At 45.6% G+C, this 22,008-nt stretch overlaps 1 long non-coding RNA gene and 2 pseudogenes across 1 annotated transcript in view; 1 reads left to right on the forward strand and 2 right to left on the reverse strand.

The window, feature by feature from the left end:
• The window catches only part of LOC132488698 (uncharacterized), an 85,178-nt gene that overhangs the window by 61,264 nt on the left and 1,906 nt on the right, over nt 1-22,008 (forward strand). Inside the window, exons 5-6 of the long non-coding RNA XR_009531802.1 lie at nt 5,339-5,448; nt 5,543-5,637. This is a non-coding gene — a long non-coding RNA (uncharacterized LOC132488698). The remainder of the gene's footprint in view (nt 1-5,338; nt 5,449-5,542; nt 5,638-22,008) is intronic.
• LOC132488597 (peroxiredoxin-1-like) lies at nt 1,185-2,179 on the reverse strand (annotated as a pseudogene).
• Nucleotides 12,632-13,594, reverse strand: LOC132488645 (NADH dehydrogenase [ubiquinone] 1 alpha subcomplex subunit 9, mitochondrial-like; annotated as a pseudogene).

Raw genomic sequence — 22,008 nt, forward strand, 5'->3', positions numbered from 1 at the left:
ATGAACATAAGGGTGCATGTATCTTTTGGAATTACAATTTTGTCTGGGTATATTCCCAGGAGTGAGATTGCTGGATCATATGGTAATTCTATTTTTAGTTTTCTGAGGAACCTCCATACTGTTTTCCATAGTGGCTGTACCAACTTAACATTCCCACCAACAGTGTAAGAGGGTTCCCTTTTCTCTACACCCTCTCCAGCATTTGTTATTTGTAGACTTTTTAATGATGGCCATTCTGACTGGTGGGACGTGGTACCTCATAGTTTTGATTTGCATTTCTCTAATAATTAGTGATGTTGAGCATCTTTTCCTGTGCCTACTGGCCATCTGTATGTCTTCTTTGGAGAAATGTTTATTAAGGTCTTCTGCCCATTTTTCGACTGGGTTGTTTGTGTTTTTGTTGTTGAGTTGTATGAGCTATTTGTATATTTTGGAGATTAAGCCCTTGTCTGTCACGTCATTCGCAAATATTTTCTCCCATTCCGTAGGTTGCCTTTTCGTTTTTTTAAAATGGTTTCCTTTGCTGTGAAAAAGCTTGTAAGTTTGATTAGGTCCCATTTGTTTATTTTTGTTTTTATTTCTATTGCCTTGGGAGACTGACATAAGAAAACATTGGTACGATTTATGTCAGAGAATGTTTTGCCTATGCTCTCTTCTAGGAGTTTTATGTCTTCTGTTTAAGTCTTTAGGCCATTTTGAGTTTATTTTTGTGCATGGTGTGAGGGTATGTTCTAACTTCATTGATTTACGTGCAGCTGTCCAACTTTCCCAGCACCACTTGTAAAGAGACTTTTTTCCATTTAATATTCTTGCCTCCTTTGTTGAAGATTAATTGACTGTAGGTGTGTGGGTTTATTTCTGGGCTCTCTGTTCTGTTCCATTGATCCGTATGCCTATTTTTGTACCAATACCACAATGTTTTGATTTTTCTTTTTAAGGTCTCAGCTCAAGTTTAATAGAACTACAAAAGACCAAAAGTGATACCCTACTACTATACACATCAGTTTGCTTGCCCCATAATACAGCTCAGGCCATTCCCTCCAGAGGAAGAAAGGCTGGCTTCCCCAACCCCTGCAGGAAAGGCCTGTCCAGTCCCACACCACATCTTGGCTGAGTGCAAGGTCTTGTGTCTTAAGCATGACAATAGTACAAAAGAGGTTTTGCTCTCATGGCCACCTATTGCAGCCTGGCCCTAAAATGGCCCAGTGCTCACTTCTGCTTAGAGAAATAGTCTTGGCTCTTCTGGACATGAGGCTTGATGGTATCACTGCCAGGCTTCCAGCCAGCTGGGCACACTTCCCCATGTTTGTCAGTAAACTGGAAGGCCTGAACTAGTCTCAGGGTCTCATCCACAGAACGGCCAACAGGAAGGTCATTTATGGTGATCTGTCGAAGGATACGTTTATCATCAATAATAAAAAGGCCCCTAAATGAGATGCCTTCATCAGCCTTTAAGACCCCATAGTCTAGGCTTCCCTGGTGGTGCAGTGGTTAAGAATCCGCCTGCCAAAGCAAGGGACACGGGTTCGAGCCCTGGCCCGGGAAGATCCCACATGCCGCAGAGCAACTAAGCCCGTGTGCCACAACTACTGAGCCTGAGCTCTAGAGCCCACAAGCCACAACTACTGAGCCCATGTGCCACAACTGCTGAAGCCTGCACGCCTAGAGCCCGTGCTCTGCAACAAGAGAAGCCACGACAATGAGAAGCCGTGTACCACAACGAAGAGTAGCCCCCACTCACTGCAACTAGAGAAAGCCCGCGCACAGCAATGAAGACTCAACACAGCCATACACAAATAAATAAATAAATTTATTTAAAAAAAAAAGACCCCATAGTTTGGAGCAATGGTGCGCTTGGGGTCAGATATCAAGGGAATTTTCATGGGTCCCAGTCCTCCTTGTTTCTTGGGTGTGTTGATCCATGCCAGGTGACAGAAGTGAGAATCCACAGAAGCACCAATCACTTGGAAGTTGAGTTTCTTAAATTCTTCGCCCTATCACTGAAAGCAGTGATCTCTGTGGGGCACACAAAGGTGAAGTCAAGAGGGTAAAAGAAGAACACAACATATTTTCCTTTGTAGTCAGATAGGCTGATATCTTTGAACTGACCATCTGGCATTACAGCAGTTGCTTTGAACTGGGGGGCACGGTGCCCAATTTTGGCATTTCCTGAAGACATATTGCTATCAGCATTTCTCACAGACAAACCACAGAGGACAGTCAGGAAGGAGACACACCACTGTTTTTATTTCTGTAGCTTTGTGGTATTGTCTGAAGTCTGGGAGATTTATGCCTCCTGCTTTGTTTGTTTTTTCTCAGGCTTGCTCTAGCCCTTCTGGGTCTTTTATGGTTCCATGTAAATTTTTGAATTATTTGTTCTAGTTCTGTGAAAAATGTCATGAGTAATTTGATAGGGATTGCATTAAATCTGTAGATTGATTGGGTAGTGTTGCCATTTTAACAATATTAATTCTTCCAGTCCAAGAGCATGGGATATCTTTCCATTTCTTTGAATCCTCTTTTATTTCCTTTATTAACATTTTATAATTCTCAGTGTATAAGTCTTTCACTTCCTTGGTCAGGTTTATTCCTAGGTATTTAAAAAAAATTTTTTTTTGGTGTGATTTTAAAAGGCATTGTTTTTACATTCCCTTTCTGATATTTCATTGTTAGTGTAAAGGATGCAACTGATTTCTGAATGTTAATCTTGTATCCTACTACTTTGCTGAATTCACTTATTAGATCTAGTAGCTTTTGTGTGGAGTCCTTAGGGTTTTCTATACGTAGTATCCTGTCATCTGCATATAGTGACAATTTTACCTCTTCCCTTCCAGTTTGGATACCTTTTATTTCTTTTTCTTGTCTGATTGCTGAGGCTAGGACTTCCAATACTGTGTTGAAGAGAAGTGGTGAGAGTGGGCATCCTTGTCTTGTTCCAGATTTTAGTGGGGAGCCTTTCATTCTTACTCTAGACTTGGCCATGAACTTGCTTTGGCCAATGTAACATCTGCAAACGTGCTGCAGGTAGAAACTTGAGGAGCCTACACAGTGGGCTGGTCCTCTCTTGCTGCTCCTGGAACCCTGCCTCCTTGTGAAGAAGCATAGGCCAGCCTCCTGGATGATGAGAGTCCTATGGCTCAGTTACATCTGTTGCCTGGTTGACATTCAGCCAACTGCCAGACATGTAGGTGAGGCATTTTAGATCATCAGCCACCAGCCGACCACAATCTGAGCACAGACACATGAGTGAGCCCAGGAGAGGTTGGCTGATACTGCCCAAATCACCAGAACTGCCCACTGACCCACAGAATTGTGAGCTAAATAAATGTGGGTGTATTTTTTAATTTAAAAAAAGTTTATTTATTTTATTTATTTTTGGCTGCATTGGGTCTTCATTGCTGCGTGCGGGCTTTCTCTAGTTGCGGTGAGCGGGGGCTACTCTTCGTTGTGGTGTATGGGCTTCTCATTGCGGTGACTTGTTGCAGAGCACGGGCTCTAGGCATGCAGGCTTCAGTAGTTGTGGCTCGTGGGCTCTAGAGTGCAGGCTTGGTAGCTGTGGCGCACGGGCTTTGTTGCTCCGCGGCATGTGGGATCTTCCTGGACCAGGGCTTGAACCCATGTCCCCTGCATTGGCAGGTGGATTCTTAACCACTGTGCCACCAGGGAAGCCCCATGTGTGTTGTTTTAAACCACTGAATTTGGAGTGTTTTGTTATGCAGCAAGAGCTAACCGATACAAGACATTATGTTTTAGTTGCTATTGCTTATGACAAACCGCCTCAAACTTAAGTGCTTAAAACAATCATTTTATCTTGCTTATGGATGTGAGTTAGGGATTTGGACAGGGCATGGCAGGAATGACAGGTCTCTGCTCTCTGATATCTGGGACCTCAACTGGGAAGACTCAAGGGCTAATGATCTGGAGTATTAAAAGATGGGGGCTGGAATCATCTGGAGGTGTCTTCACTCACTTCTGGTAGTTGATATCATCTGTTAGCTGGCATCTCAGCAGGGGCTGTCCATTGGAGCAGCCACGTGTGGCCTCCCCACATGGCCTGAGCTTCCCCACAGCATGGTGGCTTCCAGGTAGCTGGGCTTTAATGGAGGCCCAGGGTTCCAAGGGGGAGTATACCAGCTAACAAAGGGGAAGGGAACTGCTCTGTATGACCTTGCCTCAGAATTTACTCAGCATCACTTCTGCTACCTTCTATTGGTCACAGGCCAGTCACAAGCTCTCTGCTTCCCCCAGATTCAAGAGAAGGGAATTAGACTCCACCTTGATGGGGGAGTGGCAAGTTTTAGAGGAGCATATGGAGGAGGAAATGCATTGTGGTCACTTTAGGATAATATAATCTGCCACCCATCCTCTCACCCAATTCTTAAGACAACCCAGTGAGGTAGATACTATCATTATCCCCCTTTTTCAGTTGAAAAAAACCAAGGCTCAGATGGTTGGTGATGTGCTCAAGGGCCCGTGGTCAGGAACGTTGGAGCTGAGTCTAACCACTGCCCTCCACTGCCTTTCCTGGGCTGTCTTTTGGGACTGGATCTAGTGTCTCAGTCGACTTTTCACTCCTCTCTCTCAGCTTTGTGTTTTGTCTCCACTTGAATGGGTACATCTAACAAGGAGCTGCGCTTCTCAGTGTCCCTCTCAACCTTGTTGGGGGTCCTCACCATTTCCTTAATGACTGTTTAGAGGCCAGCGGTCTGTTATTGTTGGGGGAGGTGGGTAGGGACACAAATAATGTGCTTGACTGATCACCACCCGTCCTCCTTCTACAAAAACAGATGAAGTTTGAAGGTACCTAGTAGGCAACTTGAATTTAAATCCTAACAGGGTGGAAATTGGGGTCGTATCTCTGGTCTTTAAAAGATTAATGTTCTGTGTTACAAAAATTATTACCACGTGAGTATTTGCAGTCCTGTTTTCTACTCTGACCCCCTCCCAGCCCACTAAAAATTCCAACTTTGCCCACTGACATTTCCCTCCTCCATTCTTAGGGAAAAAAAATGGGAGGATCCATACTGATCACAGTGTTCTGTGAAGTTTTTAAAATAACTTTTATTGACATATAAAATACATGTATGATATGTGTTGATGACCACACTGTCCATTAGCAGGAGGATGGAATAAGGCTGTCAGATAAAAGACAGAATACTCTGTTAAATTTGAACCTTGGATAAACAACAAATACTTTTTGCTGTGAGCTTTTTTTTTTTTTACAGCATTCCAAGCACTTTAATTTGTGACAGAGCCAAAACAAATTTGAAAATGATAAAAATATTCTTTTAATTGTAAAGAGTGCTCATACTTGAGTTTGGTTTTTTTTCCCCTGCAGGTATTGTGAACACCGATCATTTCTGAAACACAAATCTTGATCTGGATACTTGCAACAAACTTTTATAATCTCTGCCTGAATAAGAAGTGGATAAGAAACGTACTTATAAAGTATGTTGACTATACAATGTGATGTGAACATGTCTCACAGTGTACAGTTTGATGAATCATCACAGAGTGGACACATCTGTTTCTTGTGTTTCAGATCAAGAAACAGAACATTCAGGCTCCCCAAATGTCTCTTGTGTCCTCATCCAGGAGCTACCGATCCCCCCACGATCCTGACTTCTAATAGCAGGGGTGAGTTTGCCTGTTGTTGGATACCATATAAATAGAAATACCCAGTTTGAATTCTCTTAGGCTTTTGTTCATCATTATGTCTGTGACGTCATCCAGGCACAGCAGTAGAGCATTTTGGGTAATATTACTGTGTAGGACATACTTCTGCTAAAATATTATTTGTCATTTATCTGAAATTCAAATTTTACTGGGTGTCCTGTATTTTATTGGGCAACCTTATTCCATTCTCCCGTTAATGGACATTTTGTAGTTTTCCGTTTGGGGCTCTTATGAATAGAGCTGCTACGAATATTCTAGTACCTGACTTTCGGTGAACATATGGACTGATTTCCTTTGGGTATTTACCTAGGAGTGGAATTTCTGGGTCATAGGGAATGCATATGCTCAGCTTGGTGTATACTGCCAAGAGGCATTCCAAACGGTACCAATTTACACTCCAGCCAGCAGCGTGTGAACGTTCCAGTTGCTCTGCATCCTTGCCAATACTTGGCATTTTCTGTCTTTTTCATGGTAGTCAGTCTAGTGGGTGTGTTTGGTTTTAATTTCGCTGGTTTTAAGGTGCACATCCCTGAGGACTCCTAAAGCTGGGCCCCTTCTCGCCTGCCTAGTGGCCATTTGGGCCTCCTCCTTTGTGGGCATTTATTTATTTTTATTATTTTATTTTTTTGGCCACACTGCATGGCTTATGGGATCTTAGTTCCCCGACCAGGGATTGAACCCAGGCCCTAGGCAGTGAAAGCTCGGAGTCCTAACCACTGGACTGCCAGGGAATTCCCCCTGTGGGCATTTTTTATATCGCTGGGATACAATTTATTTGTCAGATATATGTCAACTATCTTTTCTTGGGGACTTTTAGGGAACAGTGAGAGAGGATTTCTGGCTGGCTGTGGGTCTTGTGGGTGACTTAGAAGAATGCAGTGGAAGGAGGAGTTGGATAAGAATTGCTCTGTATAGCGAGCTGGATCTCCTCAAAAGGGCTTTGAGAAGCGCATGTGAAGACCACACTGTGCTTCTTTGAATCCTTACTCATTCTGAGACTGAGCAACCCTTAGATATATTCAGATCTTGACATGAGGGTGCAGCTAACTTTCCATTGTATTGAGTTTATAACATGTCTTGGGAAATTTAACCTGGATGGTTAGAAGCACGTCTAAGAAATGTGTATATGTCCCAGGGTAGACGCTATTGAGGGGAGAGGTCATCCCTAAAACAATGGAGATCCTTATTTTTCATAGAAGGATAAAACGCTCCCCCCACAAAGAACACAGACTTGATAAGAATAAAATGTGTAGTATTTGAACACTAGTGGCATCTAAAGGGTCCACTTAATTCATAAATCAAGGCTGCACAGCACATGATATTTATGGCAACTCTTGCTGGATGAAATATTAAAATTTGTAAGAATTGTAAATGCTGTCACACAAAATGCTACAGTCACCGGGCATAATTGATGACTTCCTCTTGGATCTATTGAATAAATTAATTTCATTGCTATGCAGATGATATTAATATGCTTTTATAATTAATTTAGTTCTGAGAACTGCTTTGGGTGCCAAGATTTCACTGGGGGGAGAAAATGGCTCAAGGTAAGAGGTGACACATGAAGAATAATTTGGAAATCAAATAAAGAGTAACACTCTAATAGGAGATAGCAGGCTTGGAGGGATCTTGTCGTAAAGGGGACACACCAGGCAATTGAGGCGGATATTAAGCCAGAATTGTGTATTTCTGAAATGGCCCATTTTCCTGGGGATTCATCATGTCTTGAAGCGGTGGTTTAAGAATGGGGTAAGTGGAAAGCCTCCCTCTTCAGTGGGGTTCGTCGGGCGCTCTTGAGACTGGAGCCTTCTGCCTACAGAGCTGGTCTCAGAGCAGTGTTCTGAGGGGGTCCAGGGAGGGGCATCAAATTATCAAGGATGTCGATTACTCAGAAAGCAGGCTCCCTCCCAGAAAACAAAACAAAACAAAACAACAACCATTTACGGAGCCCTTTCTTCTTGCCAGGCATGGTGCTAAGCTCTTTGCATCTATTGTGTCAACAGGATTGTCTCTTTCCTCCTTGAAAAAATAACCTTCGACTTATTACAAAATAATGCATGTTTGGGGGTTATTCTTTAGAAAACATAGTTGAACAAATTCAGCCATGCTTTCACCCCTGGGGTGTGCCATTCCCAGGGCTCCGTTTGGGGTGGTGGTTGGAAGCTGCAGTCTGTAAAGTGGTGGATGTTGAACCATGGACTGTTTTCCCAATACTTTCCCCTTTCCTTAAAAGGATCACCCCCAAACGTGGAGAAGTGCTTTGCTTGGAGAGAATCTTTTATATTTCCCCCTCACCCAAGTGCTTAAGTAAAGTATAAGACTTAGACATGGCCTGATTTAAAGAGTTATATTTCATGAAAAAAATCTCCTAAAGCATGGTCAGTTCAGATGCAATTGCGGGAAAGAGAAATGATCTTTCTCTAATTTTTTAAAAAAATTACTTAATTTTTTGTTTGCGTTGGGTCTTAGTTGCTGCACACGGGCTTTCTCTAGTTGCGGTGAGCGGGGGCTACTCTTCGTTGTGATGTGGGAGCTTCTCATTGCGGTTGGTGGCTTCTCTTTTTGCGGAACACGGGCTTCTAGGCACGTGGGCTTCAGTAGTTGCGGCACACAGCCTCAGTAGTTGTGGCTCACCGGCTCTAGAGCTCAGGCTCGGTAGTTGTGGCGCACGGGTTTAGTTGCTCCACGGCATGTGGGATCTTCCTAGACCAGGGCTCGAACCTGTGTCCCCTGCATTGGCAGGCGGATTCTTAACCACTGCACCACCAGGGAAGTCCGATCTTTCTCTAATTTTGAGAAGCACGAGTTTAGGGCTCTGAACACACACAGCGAATTCCTTAGGAGCTGATGTTAAACAACTGGAAAGATTAATTGGAAAAAAGGATCCCCAAACACAATTTCCCCTGATTTAATGTTTCATCAATGCAGTCAACGCTGACTGAGCACCAGCCACATGCTAGGGCTGGGAGGGTGCTGGTGGGGCTGCATGGGGTGTGTGTGTGTGTGTGTCAGAGAGAGAGAGCACATGTGGATGCATGAGTAGTGATGTGTGAGTGTGCATTGTGGATGTGTGTGCAAGTATATGTGACTTGTGTATTGTGTGTCCATGCTTGTGGGCGATGGTGTATGTGTGTGAACACGTGTGTATGTGTTCGAGATTGTAACTGTATATGAGTGTATGTATGCATGTGTGTGTGGGTTGTGTCTATGTGACTGTGCTTGGCATGTGTGTGTACATGTGTGTGGTGTGTGTGTATGTAGGGTGTCTGTGTGTGTGTGTGTGTGCGTGTGATGGGAGAGGGGGGCATGCAGAGATGAAGAGGACGCTGAGTCCTGCTCCCAGGAGCTTTGCCAGGAGAGACTAGGAGACCTGCGCTCAGCACCCTGTTCCTTGTTATCCAAAGCACCCCCAACCTCCCTCCCCACCTTCCCCTCCTCTACGGCCCTAAACCCGGCCACCCTGGATTGCTTGGGGTTCCCACACCCCCATCCGTGACGTCTTTGCCCGGAGCACCTTACTCTTGGTTTCCTACCTGTCAGCCCACCTGTCTGTGAGGGGACAGTCCTCAGTCATCTCAGGCCCTGTGTTTCCTACCCTGTCGCTTTACAGCGACTTTGAAACGGTTCCACCTGGGAGGCAGCGGGATTGCTGTGAGCCTGGGCTGCTGTGTGAACATCACGAAGGAGAAGCAGGTTGTCCGTCATCGTCTGAGATGAGGGTGACGTGTGTGTCCTGAAATGGTTAAGCAAACACCAGAGGCTGAGCTAGCGGAGGGAGGACTCATCTAGAGAACAAATGAAGACCATTGGCTGAGTCGGGGTCCAGAGTACAGAAAGATGCGTGGAGAAACCCCACGGAGAGGGGGAACCCCCCACGTGGAGGTGGTTTGCACAGCTGGAGGCCTTGGTGAGGCTCTGGGTTATGACTTCACACACAAGACTATGTGCCATCGAGGGAGAACAGCCTTGAGCTCACTGCCTGGAGCTGAACCAGCCTCCCGCACGGCTTCCAGCTCAGAATTTGCTGAGGAGCCGCCCAGAGAGCTGTGCAGACACGCCTGTTGTCGGCAGGCCTCCATCTTGTAGTCATGCTGGGCAGCCAGAGAGGCTGACGTGGTTTCTAGCCTTCCTACTATCTCCCTAGAGATGAGGGAGGATACACTGCCTTTCCAAAGCCAGTGTTTCCGCTCTCAGTCTAGGGCCCTCCAGTGGATTTGGAGAGAGAAGCTTACGGATTGTGGAAGGCCGCCTCCAAGACGGCTGCCTCCTGAGACCCTGCTCTTGTGAACCTATCCCCCTCTGGACTCACTGATTCTCTTCTAACAATAGAATATTGCAGACAAGATGGGATGTGACTTCTGAGATGAAATTATAAAAGACGGCAGCTTCTGTCTTGCTGTCTTTTTTTTTTTTTTTTTTTTTTTTGGTGGTATGTAGGCCTCTCACTGTTGTGGCCTCTCCCGTTGCAGAGCACAGGCTCCGGACACGCAGGCTCAGTGGCCTTGGCTCAAGGGCCCAGCCGCTCCACGGCATGTGGGATCCTCCCGGACCAGGCCACGAACCCGTGTCCCCTGCATCAGCAGGCGGACTCTCAACCACTGCGCCACCAGGGAAGCCCTGTCTTGCTGTCTTAAGTCTCTCTTCTCTCTCTCTCTTCTCAATCTTGAATCACAAGCTTCCATGCTGTGGGGACCCTCAGGTGGAGAGGCCCTGCCATGGGCTGAATTCTATTCCTTCAAAATTTATGTGTTGACGTCCTAACCCTTAGGACCTCAGAACATGACTGTATTTGGAGATAGAGTCTTTAAAGAGGTGATTAGGTTAAAAGGAAGCCTTTAGGGTGGGCCCTGATCCAATATGACTGATCCAGTATCCTTATAAGAAGAGATTAGGATGCAGACCTAAAACCACAGAGGGAGGACTGTGTGAGGGCCCAGGGAGAAGACGGCCGACTACAAGTCAAGGAGAGAGGCCTGAGGAGAAACAATCCTGCGGGCACCTCAATCCCAGACGTCCTGCCTCCAGAACCGTTCTATAAGCTGCCAGTCTGTGGGACTTGTTATAGCAGCCCATGCTGACTAATACAGGCCCACAACTGCACCGCAAGCCTGCAGGCACATCTTCTGAAGCCTGCTGACGGCCACACAAGTGGGCTTGGAAGCGGATTTCCCAGCCTGGGTCAAGCTTTGAGATCTAACTGTAGGCCTGGCTGACAGCTTTACTGCTGCGGCACCAGGGACCCTGAGCCAGGAGCGTCCAGTTGAACCACATCTAGATTCGTGAGCCACACAGTATCCTCTCTCTACTGTGAGACAATAACCTTTGGCTGTTTCATGCGGTTAAGCTTTGGGGTAATGTGTTACACAGCAACAGAGAACTAGTATGCCTCCTCATCCTTCTTGGCTAGAGTGACCATATATTTTATGGATGACACCAAGTCAAGGCTTTTGAGGAGAAAAGGAGATTCTAAAATAATTAAAGGGACTTCCCTGGTGACACAAGGGTTAAGAATCTGCCTGCCAATGCAGGGGACACGGGTTCGATCCCTGGTCGAGGAAGATCCCACATGCCGCGGAGCAGCTAACCCCATGTGCCACAACTACTGAGCCCGCGAGCCACAACTACTGAAGCACGCATGCCCTAGAGCCTGTGCGCTGCAATTACTGAGCCTACGCACCACAACTGTTGAAGCCCGTGTGCTCTAGGGCCTGTGTGCCCCAACTATTGAGCCCGCGTGCTGCAGCTACTGAAGCCTGCATGCCTAGAGCCCGTGCTCGGCAACAAGAAAAACCACCGCAATGAGAAGCCTGCGCACCGCAACAAGGAGTAGACCTCCACTCGCTGCAACTAGAGAAAGCCCACACACACAATGAAGACCCAATGCAGTCAAAATAAATAAATAAATAAAATAAAATTTTTTAGGTCTTGAAAATATTTATTTCTTGACTGACAGATTTTATTATGTTGGTACTATAAATAGTTCTATTAAAAACTATTTTCAATAATAAAGTTTTTTCTAAAACGAAAGTAACATTTATTTACAATAGAGTAAAATTAAAAAACAGGTCTTTAGGGCTTCCCTGGTGGTGCAGTGGTTAAGAATTGCTTGCCAATGCAAGGGACACGGGTTCGAGCCCTGGTCTGGGAAGATCCCACATGCCACGGAGCAACTAAGCCTGTGTGCCACAACTACTGAGCCTGTGCTCTAGAGCCCGCGAGCCACAACTACTGAGCCTGCGTGCTGCAACTACTGAAGCCCACACGCCTAGAGCCCTTGCTCCACAACAGGAGAAGCCACCGCAATGAGAAGCCTGCGCACTGCAACAAAGAGTAGCCCCCGCTCGTCGCAACTAGAGAAAAGCCCGCGTGCAGCAACAAAGACCCAACGCAGCCAAAAATAAATAACTAAATAAATAAAATTAAAACCCCAAACAGTTCTTTATATTGATTATCTGAATATAAATAACAAAAAAAGCAGAATAGTGTACTTTAATCAGTTTCTTAAGGCATGTCTGTCTCTAACATAATGTCAATGGTATTCAATTTTTTTCCTGATATGGCCTCATCACTTTAATTTTTTTTTTCACAAAATTTCCCATAAATGTTCTTCAAAGAAATATTTTGTGGTTAGTAAATTTGAAATTATTGACACCTTTAATCTACTCTTTATTGTAGACTATAATATTCTTAATTGGGAAAATATTCTCTCTATAGGTGTTAGGGTACCTAGTGGGCTTGGGAAAAATGAAGGATGTTCTCAATGCTACTTTTTGGCATTAAAATGTGAAAATCTTTCCGCCTAAATATTTTACCAGGTACTGTCTTTTTTTTTTTTTTTTGATCTCAGATGTTTTAATAGGGGCTCTTATGCACTATGTACAGGATTCTCTGCCAAAGGTGGCCTGGTCGCTAGTGGCCTGAGTGACACCAAAAACCAAGGGCAGCTCAGGGACCACTAAATAGTGACTGTCTTGGCTGGCTTCACATCTTCAATCTCAGAAGACGGCCAGCGGTGCGTGCGGTGACGCCGCAGCACCTCGATGGCCTTGAGCTCCAGGGGCGTGGCCTGAATACCCAGGTCTTCCAAGCCGGGCCGGTGAGGGAGGGTCATGTCTGTGATGTGAACTTGCTCCACTTTATCCCTCGTGGTCCAGGGCTCAAACGGACTCATTTCAAAGAGTCGACCTAGCCATCGATATGCAAAATGTGGCAAAGGGTATGCCAGGAAGGGTCTGTGAGCCGTGGCAAAGACGTACTGCACCAGGTCAAAGAGGGCCTACCAACTGGGCCCAACAAAGGCAAAAGTTTTCCCTCTGGCATCTGGGTCCTTAACTGCATTAACAATTCCTTTGGTGACATCCACAATATATATTGGTTGTTTCACTGTCTTCTTGCCCAAGGAAATAAGAGGGACAACACTAAACCATTGAATACTTGCAAAATGATTGAGGAATCTATCCTCTCTTCCAAAGGTTTCCGATGGCTTTATGATGGTAGCTTCTGGAAATGTGTCTCTCACTTCTTTCTCTCCAGCAGCCTTATTTCTCAGATATTTAGAAGGGCTTTTAATATCGGCATTCAGATGTGAAATGTGAATAAAATTTTCAACTCTAACTTGCTTGGACACTTGAGCGATTGCTTGGGGAATCTTTACAAAAACATCCTCAAAGTCAAAGTTTTTGGTTTCCCATTCTCGCCCAATGAGATTGATGACCATGCTGCTGTGCTCCACAGCTCTTAGGATGGAGTCCTTGTCTCTCCCTTTCCATTCCAGAAAGATAATCTGGCCCAGGTCACCCGTAGGGAGAAGGTGCATGGTGTCATATGGCTCACTCCGGTAGGGGACGATCACTTGTGACCCCATGCGACGTGACATTGGCAGGGCCCGGACAACTCGGGGGTGAATGGCGGCTGCCATCTTTTCCCACAATCCCCTGCCGCCGGCACTTGGCCGACTTCGGCTCCCAGGGACTGTCTTTTTGCCTCTTTCCAGAATACTTTTCTTCAGCAAATATTTTTACAAGACAAAACTCATCAAATTGTCTTTATGATTCTTTTGAATGCTTCCTTAAATTTAGATGCTGCAAGATGGTAGGCTTTTTCAATCTCCTGCCCTTCTGGGACAGACTGTAATTTCTTCTAATTAAAAATAGAAGCTCCATCAAAAGATTCTTCTCACAAGTCAAGATATTCTGAAGTACCCTTATAGAATTTCAATATTGAGCTCTTATTAATTAATGTGTTCCCTTTCCCCCGTACTTTTTAGGGATAAATTCCAATGTCTTTTTATTTGCAAGCTTTGTTTTCAATTAATGTAATTCTTTCAGAGCTTCAGAAACTAAAAATCCAAGTGTTAAATAATCAAGGTTTTCTAATTTTTTTGAACAACATGCATCCAAAATTTACAGAATTCATTTACAGAAAAGTTCAATATTGTTGTAGGGTACTGAGACTGACTTCAAAAGTTCCAACTATTCTAAAATCTGATAGATGGCAGGTAGCAGAGACAAAGCACATTAAGCCATGCTGAAGCATGTTTTTTCTTTTTCTTTTTGTTTTTTAAACTTCATCAGTGTTGTCACAAAATGTTGGCAACTACAGCTTTTACTTATATTGGTAGAATACCAGCTTATTTTGGATCCAGTATGAATTATATGTGTACCATCAACAATTACAAGTAAATTTCTGCTTCATAGGTTTCTTTCTTTTTTTTTTTCTTTTCTTTTTTTTTTTCCGTACGCAGGCCTCTCACTGTTGTGGCCTCTCCTGTTGCAGAGCACAGGCTCCGGACGCGCAGGCTCAGTGGCCATGCTCACGGGCCCAGCTGCTCCGCGGCATGTGGGACCTTCCCGGACTGGGGCATGAACCCGTGTCCCCTGCATCGGCAGGTGGACTCTCAACTACTGCGCCACCAGGGAAGCCCAGGTTTCTTAATTTAGTAAGGATTTTTTTTTTTTTTTTACCATGACACTGTGCTCCACCAAAAACTATATTTGTATTATCATTGCAAAAGCAAGTACTATTTAGCTTAATGTCAATTGCACAGTAGTATTCATAATAGTCTCAGATGATGCTCAATTAATAAAGAAAACTTCCAAAAGCTTTCTTCTGAGTCCATGACTTGGATGAAAAAAAAAAAGAAACATTATTGGAATTAATTGATTTTTCTATTTGAGGAATCTTATGACACTGAAATAAAACTTGCATTATTTTAACTATTTGTATAGTTTTCCTAATGAAGTCAACATGTGAACAATGATAGCGCCACTTTTTGTACATGAATGTGACAGTTTGGAATTGAAAATGAATAAGATTTGAGTCTCACATTTATTAGGATGTAGAAAATGGTAATAGCCTATCTCTCTTGAGGAAATACTAAGAAATGACCGAATAAAAAAGTACCTATTTTTAAAAAGCTATTGAAGACCTGGGGATGCAGGGAAGTCTATATTCCAGGGAGAGAGCCAGTCCTTTCTCACTGAGCAAAGAATTGGTGGCTGATTTTATACCTGGGAAATGTTATCTAGACAGTATATGGGTGGGTAGAGAAGTGAGTTTGCCATAGATAAAGATATTTTGCTGGAATAAAATACAGTAAGCTAAACTTTTGATTACTATGTAGTTTGGCATGCATGATTGGAATTTTGAAGAGCCCCAAATGCAAAGCTAAGTCTATTCTGTTTTAGAATTCCCATTTTAAAAAATTCCGTGGATTACTTTTTTACTTGCTGGAGAATATCCTGAGAGAACGTTTTTCAAAAAAGAATATTTGGTATGGAAATTTTCTAAGTATTTTTATGTCTCAAAAGATTTATGTTGGCCCTACCCTTATTAGTTTTTAAAAGAAAAGTTAGCATTATACGTTTAGAATTTTATTTCTTTAATAAGCATTCTGGGGTATCACTCTTTGTCTTCTAGTTTCCAGTGTTGCTGATGAGAAGTCACATGTCAAAGGTGATTATAATTCCTTTGTGGATAATCTGTTTTTCTTGTCTGGAAGCTTTTAGAATCTTCTTGTTCCTCCTGGAGTTCCAGTTTTCAGGAGAATGTGTCCGGGAGTGGGTCTTTTTTCATTCATTCTTCTTGGTACCTGGTGTGTTCTATTGACCTGAGGATGTGCATGTTCCTTCAGTGCTTGGGGATGTTATTCTATCATTTGTATAATTTATATATTTTCTTCCTTTTATTTTTTTCCTAGAATTCTTAATAGGTTGATCTTTTTAGGTTGATCTTATATATTTTCTCTCATATTATCCTCTGTCTTCTTGATACACATTCTGAGAGATTTCCTAAACTTCAGGTTTTTTTGTTCTAGCAATGGCATTTCTAAGAACTTTTTTTTCTAACTTTTTATTTTATATTGGAGTATAGTTGATTTACAGTGTTGTGTTAGTTTCAGGTGTACAACAGAGTGATTCAGTTCTACATATACATGTATCTGTTCTTTTTCAAATTCTTTTCTCATTTAGGTTGTTATATAATATTGAGTATATATATATATATATATATATATATATATATATATAATATTGAGTAATATTGTGGTCCTCCCCCTGTGCTATACAGTAGGTCCTTGTTGGTTATCCATTTTAAATACAGCAGAGTGTACATGTCAATCCTAAACTCCCTAACTATCCCTTCCCCCAGCTTTCCCCCCTGGTAACCATAAGTCTGGGAACTCTTTCTTGATCTCTAATTGCTCCATTTTAAGCACAACCTGTTCTCTTTTTAGGGCCACATTATCTTCTTGAATTTCTCTAAGGACATTCATCTTGTAGAAGTTCCTTCCGTTCTCTGAATCTGTTTGCTCACCCTGGTTCTTGCCTTCTGTGCTCTGGGTGTTCTCTGTGAAGGGAGAACTGGGGTGGTGAATGTCTGCAGGTCGTGAGGGTTTCTTTGCCTCTAGTGCAGAGTCATTCTGCTTGGACAGTGGGCCCCATCAACCTGAAGATTTATATATTTCTTTAGCACCGGGGAATGTTATTCTAATACTCATATAATATATACATTTTCTCCATTTTATTATTATTTTTTTCCAGAATTCCTAGTAAATCCTGACATTTCCCCCAGAGTCTTCTCCCCAGTGTGGGAGGGCTCCTGAGAGGTCCAGCTTGTTGACTGGTTGGTTTTACATCGGTGTGAATAGGTTCAGAGTAGTCAGGCCATTGGGGCCCCAACAGGCCAAGCACTTACGCACATACCCTACCACCCTCTGATGTAGGAAGGATGCACCATCATCAGACAGGGAGCTGGGGCTCAGAGCTGGGGGTGTAAAGCCTGAGCTGGAATTAGGACGCTTGTGATTCTGAAGCCCAGACAACGGCATCATGAGAGAGAAGGACATGAGGCCTGAGAGGGCCTGGGACCGAAGGATGGGCAAAGCTTGTGGGCCGGAGGGAGAAGGAGGCATCAAGTTGTCAGAGGGGCCAACATAGAAACAGAGACGCGTGTGTGTGTGTGTGTGTGTGTGTGTGTGTCTGTGTGTGTGTGTGTCTGTGTGTGTGTGTGCTGGGGGAGGGCTGGACAGGGCAGCGGGGAGAATGCCTCCCGGATGTGTGGAGGCTGAGGTGAGGCGTGGCTGGAGGCCACTTTCTAGCTGGAGGGTAGAAATGCAGGCCTGGGTACCAGCGTCACAGCCAGGGAGGCTGGGGGCCCAGAGGTAAGCAACTTGCTCCAAGTGGCACAGTGACTAAGAGGCAGCCTGGAATCTGAAGGCTCAACCTCTGTGCTGTCACCTGTCAAATCCCGATCCCCTTTTCCACACCAGGCCTGGTGTTCAGGCTCTGTAGACATCACTCCATCTTCATCTCATAGTGACCTTTGGGGCGGGTACTACATCGATGTTGTTGTATAGGCGGGGAAACTGGGGCTCAGAGAGGCTCAGTGATTTGCCCTAGTCACACAGCTAATAGGTGGTGGACCAGGCACTGGAACCCTGGATGTCTGATTGAGATCCCTTCCTCTTTACCACTGGGCTGCAGCTCCAAGCTGGTGGGGGGCTTTGGGGAAGAATATTCTTACCATTAAGGGGCCAAATCAGCTGAGGTCACAAGACAGGGGAGGTGCACAGGCCACAGTTCCACCATCCACCCTCCACCAGCCATGGGCAGAGGCCACGGCCCCAGTGAGGGCTCCTTAGGAAAGGCTGAGCCACTGCACTGTGGGGGACAGTGCACGGAGCAGTGCTGGGCACCTGACCTGACTCCATGCGTGTCTGGGCTTTGAGCCTTTGGCTTCTTGTCAAGTTGAAAAGCCATGTCTGGGCTTCTCCCCAGGCCTCTAAAAAAGCACAATCACCCAATACTTTTTCCATAATTAAATTGTAATATAGTCATCCTTTCAACAAAAATGACATATTTGCATTTCCCCTGTTCATCTAGTAATTCATGGCACACCTAGAAAATAGAGAGAGCCATGAACATTCAGGGCCCTTTTGCTTTGTGTGCAGAGTCATTGCTTCATTCATCAAATGTCCTTGCTTGGGGGCTGGGGTCCCAGGCCTGCCCTCAGGGAGCTCACAGTCTAGGGGGGGTGTAGAAGTGTTTTGGACAGGTCTAAAACTAGGACTGTATTGATTGATTGACTGATTAATTCATTCAATGAATATTTATTGAGGATCTATTATGTGCATGAAATTAATATTTAAATTATTCATATTTTGCATTCATTTATTGGTTTTAAAATTGGAAAATGCCTCGTGATGTGTTCTATAAAAACTCAACAGACTTGTGACCTTGTGCACTTCTAGGATAAAGATCATCTTATAAATTGAAAATTAGATTGAGGTTTTGAGCATACCCCATGATGTCATGTTTTGAATGAGAGCTAGAACCTGCCCCCCGTGTGTCTTCACCCTGGCTACATAATCATCTGGGCAGGTTTCATAAAGGACCCATTGCGTTGTCTGGGCCCCACCCCTATAGATTCTGATTTGATAGCTTTGAGGTAGGGCCCTGGGGAAAAGGCATGCTTTTAAAAATCCCCAGATGATTTTCATGTGCAGCCATATTGTGAGCCATTGGTCTGTACAAGCAGTTCTTAACCTTAGCTGCACCCTAGAATCTTCTGGGGAGTTTTAAAAGTCCCCATGCTCAGGCTGCACCCAGTCCACTAAATCAGCATGTCTGGCAGTGGCAGCCAGTTATCAATATATGTCAAAGCTCCCCAGGTGACTCCAGTGTGCAGCTAAGACTGGAAACCTTTGGTCTGCACCCAATTATAATCATAAATGGGTTGGAGATGGCATCACAGAGGGTGTGAGTTTGGAGCGGGGCTTTGAAGGATGAATAGGAGTTTTCTAGGATCCACACAGGGGAAGAAGGGGCATTTCCCTGTAGAGAAACCAGCTTGTGTGAAGGTGGCAGAGCAGGAAGGAGAGTGGGAGGTTTGGAATGCAACGTGACTAGAGCAGAGACTGGGAGGCCATGCGGCTGCGAGAAAGGAATGCTGCGAGTCAGACCACTGGCTCTGCCAGAGGAGACCAGGTAGGAGGCAACTGGATCTGTTTTTGTTATGGACATCCCTGCTGGTGATGGCTGGCCTGGAGGGCAAGGCTGGAGGTGGGGAGACCAACAACGAAGGTGTTTCAAAAGCCCTGATGGGAGACAGGGAGACCCTAGACCAAGGTGGAGGCTGGGGGGTGAAGGAGAGAGTGCCTTCTGGAGACACATTTTATTTTATTCTATTCTATTTTATTATTTTTGGCCGTGCTGCACGGCTTGCTTGTGGGATCTTAGTTCCCCCACCAGGGATCGAAACTGTGCCCCCTGCAGTGGAAGTGCAGAATCCTAACCACTGGACCGCCAGGGAAGTCCCTGGAGACACTTGGTGGGTGGGTTTGAAACATGTCTGTGAGTTCTATGGCACTCTTCCCATGGAGAGCTGGCATTGATATCCCTGCCCTTGAATTAGGCTGATCTTCTAGGTGCCAGAATGTGGTGGAAGTAACAGAGCGAGGTTCTCCGGGGAGCCCTGACATCTCTAGAAAAATCTGACTGCCCTGAGGCTGCCATGCTGGGAGGAAGCCCAGGCCACGTGAAGAGGCCACGTGTACATGTTGGGTTCTGTCCAGCAGACGCAGCTGAGGCCCTAGCTGCTATTAGCATCAACTGCCAGATATGTGAGTGAAGATGCCGCAGGATGATTCCAGACTCCAGTCCTGAGTCTTCCCAGCTAAGGCTCCAGACACTGTGGAGCAGAGACAAGCTGTCCGGATGCCCTGCCTGAACTCCCGGCCTGTAGAATCCAATCCATGAATACAATAAAATGATTGCTTTAGGCCACACAGCAATAGTTGCTGGAATAGACCCACTTGGGGAGCAGTCAGGTGCAGGGCTGAGGAGGACGGAGGCGTGAGGCACGCCCGCCTGCTTCCGGATCATTTTGTACTTGCTGGATCGGAGGGACCTGTGGACGCTGGCTGCAGGTGGAGGAGCTCCTGGTGGCCGATGTCTGCCTCCCTCCCCAAAGCATCACAGCCTCTGGCCTCTCTTCAAAGAGCTCTGCATGTCCCTGCACAGTTGCAGTAATTCCCCCACTAAAGGGGGGATCCCTGCCCAGCAGCCTCAGTATCGCCTGGGGCCTTGTTAGAGATGCAGACCTGGGGCCCCAGCTGCAGTGGAATAAGCTCTCCAGGTGTTTCTGACACTGCCAAGGGCTGGGGAGCCCCGGTTTCCCTTAGTGTGGTGCCTCAGGCTTCCTTGTGATTGGAGTCACCTGGGCTGCTTGTTAAACATCCACGTGCCAGGGCCTTACCTCAAACCCTCTGAGTGTCAGTGTGTGTGTGTGTGTGTGTGTGTGTGTCTAGGCGTCAGGGTATGTGTGCACATGTGCATAGCTTCTCTGAGCTCCCAGGGTGTCTGCCCACTGGTAGGAAGCCCTCTCTATCTGTTGTGTTGAGCTGACAGCTGCCAGGCCCCGTGCTAAGTGCTTTAGTCGGTGATGGATGACAGATGCTGTGAGGTCATTTTCATGGCAGCTTAGCGGTGGACAAGAGAATCATCCCCATTACCCAGGCGAGTGAATGGGGATCCTGGGCTCAGGCGCTCCCCAGCCTCTCTGATTAGTAGGGGGCTGATCCGGGATGACTCCAGGGCCCAGTGCTTAGCTGCGCTCATGAACTCACAGTATCCCTGACCCGGCAAGAATCCCCGGGTAATTGCTTCAGGCTAAAGGGCAGGGCCCTTGGTTCACATGCCAGTCCTGGAATCCTGCCTCGGCTGGCATCTCCGCCCAAACCCCCCCATCCCTCTTGAACACCCTGCATCAATTCACAGACTCAACACAGTGAAACCTCCTTGGGCACCCTGCAACCATAGAGGAGCCGAGAGAGGCCGACCCCAGCAGGTCACCAGGCCTCGTGCTGGGGAGAGTTACTGCCCCTCGGAGCCAGGGACCAAAGCGGTTGGCAGTGTCTTGATGCTTGCAGAGGCCGGCAGCCCGGCACTGGGCCAGACCTCAGTGTCCCTTCACTGTGGACACACGTGGGCCAACAGAGTGAGATGGAGCACACTGCTGATTCCAACATGTCACTTTGCTGCCGAAATGTGCTGATTTAAGAGAATCAGAGAGAGTGGTTTATTTATTGCCAAAGTCGTTTCAAATGGAATTAGAAACATAAATCGAATTTGCTATGGCTTCGCTTCCTTTTTAACCACCTCCAGAATATAGTGTTTCCATGAACTCTGTGTAGAGGAAGAAAACTAGGCTGGTAGAGAAAGCTAGGGAAGCACCGCGGAGTCAGGAAATGAATCAACCTGTTCATTTATTGTTATTAAAGTGACACAAATAAATTATAACCCGGTAGGACTCGCTAGGACTTCAGCTTCACTGGAGCACTTGTGCATGTAACAGAGGGTCCATCCACCCAGCGGTTCTGGGAGCAGGTAGGACAGTTTCATTATTAGCCCCAAGTTGCAGGAAAGGAAACCAAGGCTCGGACATTAAGGGATATGGCTGGGTCACACCGCCGGGGATGGGAGCTGCCATCGACGCGGGTCACTCTGCTTCAAATCCAGGGCACGTTCTCCAATCTGATGATAATATTCATAAAGCCACGGCTTTCATCCCTGCCGATCACCCTATGTGACTCTATTCGGTCACCATAACCTAGAGTAGGAAGAGGTGTGATTTGGGGCCCCAAACCCCATCCTGAGCTTGTACCAGCGCTATTGGGAGTAGTGGGAGATAAGGGGTGGGGCTGCCAGAAAAAATAGAGGACACGTGGTCACCTTTGCATTTCAGATCAACTACGGATACTTTCTTAGTATATCCCCGATACTGCATGTGACTACTTATGTTAAAAATTTGTTATCTGAAATGCAAATTTCACTA

Source organism: Mesoplodon densirostris, chromosome 1 (genome assembly GCF_025265405.1).
Source record: "Mesoplodon densirostris isolate mMesDen1 chromosome 1, mMesDen1 primary haplotype, whole genome shotgun sequence".
Classification (NCBI taxonomy): domain Eukaryota; kingdom Metazoa; phylum Chordata; class Mammalia; order Artiodactyla; family Ziphiidae; genus Mesoplodon; species Mesoplodon densirostris.